Source organism: Canis lupus, chromosome 23 (assembly GCF_048164855.1).
Source record: "Canis lupus baileyi chromosome 23, mCanLup2.hap1, whole genome shotgun sequence".
In the NCBI taxonomy this organism is placed as follows: Eukaryota; Metazoa; Chordata; class Mammalia; order Carnivora; family Canidae; genus Canis; species Canis lupus.
Genome location: NC_132860.1, coordinates 10133725 through 10137096, shown reverse-complemented (window position 1 = coordinate 10137096; position 3372 = coordinate 10133725). Strand labels below are relative to the sequence as shown.

Below are 3372 nucleotides of genomic sequence, written 5' to 3'. Positions count from 1 at the left end.
CTTCCCCGCAGCTGCAGGAATACGAAGCGCACCGGGCACCGCGTTCTCAGCAGCTGCTCTGACCAAGGAGTTCTTTGAAACCAGAACAACAAAGGAGACTTCAGAGATCTTCGGTTCGTCACCTGAGAGTGCCGCCGCCCATTTTATTTAATATTTAGACGTGACTCTGTGTCGGTGACACCACAATGATTTGCCTGGTGGGTAGCAGTATGCCGCAGGTGGGACGAGGATGCCGCAGGTGGGACGCGGATGCCGCAGGTGGGACACGGTTGGTGCATGTGGGACGCGGATACCACAGGTGGACGTGGATGCTGCAGGTGGGACACGGATGCTGCAGGTGGACATGGTTCCGCAGGTGGGAGGCGGAGCTGGGAAAGTCCCTGCTGGTGGCCAAGGAGCTGGACCCCGGAGGTCGGGCCACACTGCAGAGTGACAGACCCACAGCACCCCCAACGCGCTCTCCTGATATACTAGGTTTATGCCAATGTCATTTTTTTTTCTGTTCTAATACACGTGACCCGACTGCTCGGTGTTTTATTTGCCTTTTCCCCAAGAGGAACGCTGAGCGCATCTCTTTGTGAGCTTCTTGGTCCTTGGCAGTTGCCTGCACACTAGGTTTTTGAGCTCCTCACCCATTTTTCTATTTGCAGTGCTGTCCATTTCTCATAGATTCATTGGAAGAATTAATCGCTCGACATGTTTTAGACGCTGTCATTTGCCAGTTTCTCTCTAAAAATGAATTCTTAAAAAAATAAATAAATATAAAGATGAATTCTTATTTTTGACGTATTCAAGTTCACTATTTCGCGTTTTGGTTTGTGCTTTGAAATTATTAGAATTTCTTCCCTCGTCCACATCACAAGTTTATATTTTAAAAGATTTACTTATTTATTATACAGAGACATTGAGAGAGAGAGAGAGAGAGTCGGGGGAGAGGAGACAGAGGAAGAAGGCAAGAATCTCAGATAGACTCCCAGCTGAGTGCAGAGCCTGAAGCAGGGCTGGATCTCAAGACCCCGAGCTCAGGACTGGAGGGGAAATCAAGAGTCCAATGCTTACTTAACCAACTGAGCCACCCAGGTGCCCCCACACATTCATTTATTTATTTGTTGAACAGTTTATATATTGCCCTCTACCCCTCACCCTGCTCATGCTTATCTCAAATAAATAAATTATATGGTGAAAAAAACTTTTTAAAAAAGATTTTATTTATTGATTAGAGAGAGAGAGAATGCAAGCATGAGCTGAGGAAGGGGCAGCAAGGGAGGGAGAGGGACAAGTGGCTCCACACTGAGCCCTGAGCCCTGAGCCCAACCCAGGACTCAATCTCATGACCCTGAGATCACTACCTGAGCTGAAACCAAGAGTCAGATGCTTACCTCACTGAGCCACCCAGGCGCCCCACAAGTTTAGTTTGTGAAAATATTTTCTATTAACTTTATCATTCTACCTTTGTATTTAATATCCTAGTGTTGATATTTGTATATGTATGGGGCAAGGATCCTGTTTCATTTTTCTCTGTAGGGTGACCAGTTCCTTCGAAACTCTCTTTAAGTAAGCCCTCTCTTCCTCCATGATTTGAGGTGTCTCCTGCATCACATATTACTGTCCTTAAGTGTGGCCCTAGCTCTGCACTCTCTTCTCTCCCGTTGGTCAATGTGTCCTTTGTTTGCCAATACTACTACTTTGTTTCTACTACCGCATTGGCTCTGTGTGTTAGTGCCTGAGTAAGGCAAGTGTCAACTCTTTGCATTCTTCTTTTTTTATTGAACTAGCTAACTAACTAAGTAATTATATGTATTTATTCATGAGAGACACAGAGAGTGCCAGAGACATAGGCAGAGGGAGAGGCAGGCTCCCTGTGGGGAGCCCAATGCAGAACTAGATCCCAGGACTCTGGGATCACGACCTGAACCAAAGGCAGACCCTCAGCCACTGAGCAACCCAGGTGCAAACTCTTCACACTCTTATTTATGAAGATTTATTTTTCTATGTATGATCTTTACTTCTCAATATAAATTTCAGAGTTAAAAATAAATAAATAAATAAATAAATAAATAAATAAATAAATTTCAGAGTAATTTTCTTCGATTCCTCAAAGTTCACCTGGAATTTTGCTTTGAAGGCATTACATTTGTCCATTAATTTGGGATAGAATTAACATCTTTATTTTTTTTAAGATCTTATTTATTTATTCATGAGAGACATAGAGAGAAAGAGGCAGAGACAGAGACACAGGCAGAGGGAGAAGCAGGCTCCATGTGGGACTGGATCCCGGGACTCCAGGATCACGCCCTGGGCCAAAGGCAGGCGCTAAACCGCTGAGCCACCCAGGGATCCCTAATTAACATCTTTTTTTTTTTCTTCAATTTTTATTTATTTATGATAGTCACACAGAGAGAGAGAGAGGCAGAGACACAGGCAGAGGGAGAAGCAGGCTCCATGCACCGGGAGCCTGACGTGGGATTCAATCCCGGGTCTCCAGGATAGCGCCCTGGGCCAAAGGCAGGCGCCAAACCGCTGCGCCACCCAGGGATCCCTAATTAACATCTTTACAAAATGAAATCATCCCATCTGAGAGCCTGCAGCTTCTCTCCAATTAAATCACATCATCGTATGACGTGTTTATTAGAGGTTTGAAATCTTCTCCAGTGTGATTCCGCATTCATTTCATCCCTAGGTATTTTGTAGATACGTTGTTACCAGGAATGGTTTCCTATTTTTAATCATATTTTCTATTTGGTTATTTCTGATATGGAGAAATGTGGTTGGTTTCTGGATCAACTGTTGGGTTATCTTATTAAATTCTCTTATCAAGTCTAGTAGTTTTTTGATTTGTGGCTTCTAGGAGTTAATGGTTTTAATATCTGCTAATAATGACAGTTTAATCTCCACCTTTCCAATTTTAATATTTCTTCTTTCTTTTTATTTTCCAAGGTATTCTCCATGGCTGCCAGACGTACGATAGAAAACAGTGGTGATAGTTGGTAGTCTGTCTACGCTCATTCTAGATCCTCAGAAAATGGATTAGAAGTTTTCCATTAAAGTATTTGTTTACTGTCACCTAGTCTGATACATTTAAGAGAGTTACCTTTGATGTTCAGTTTCATAAAGGATTTTTTTACACCATAAATATATCTTGAGCTTTCTCAAATGATTTTTTTTCATCAACTGAGATACTATTTATCTTTTTTAGGCTATCAATTGACAGAATGTTATGGTCTTTTTCATACTGATCAATATTATAGTGTTGACCTCCTTGTGCATTCCAAGAGTAAACCAAGGCAATGGTGAGGCATTCTTAAGCTCCGATTAGATTGTTTACACTATATTCCATTTTGAATGTGCCTTTGAAAACAAAATGGACTATTG

At 42.3% G+C, this 3372-nt stretch overlaps 1 long non-coding RNA gene across 1 annotated transcript; it reads left to right on the top strand.

The window, feature by feature from the left end:
- The first annotated feature begins 280 nt into the window (after positions 1-280).
- On the top strand, positions 281-3133 carry LOC140614706 (uncharacterized). The gene is made up of 2 exons (XR_012015496.1): positions 281-1080; positions 2938-3133. It is a non-coding gene; the product is annotated as an uncharacterized lncRNA (long non-coding RNA).
- The last annotated feature ends 239 nt before the right edge of the window (positions 3134-3372 follow it).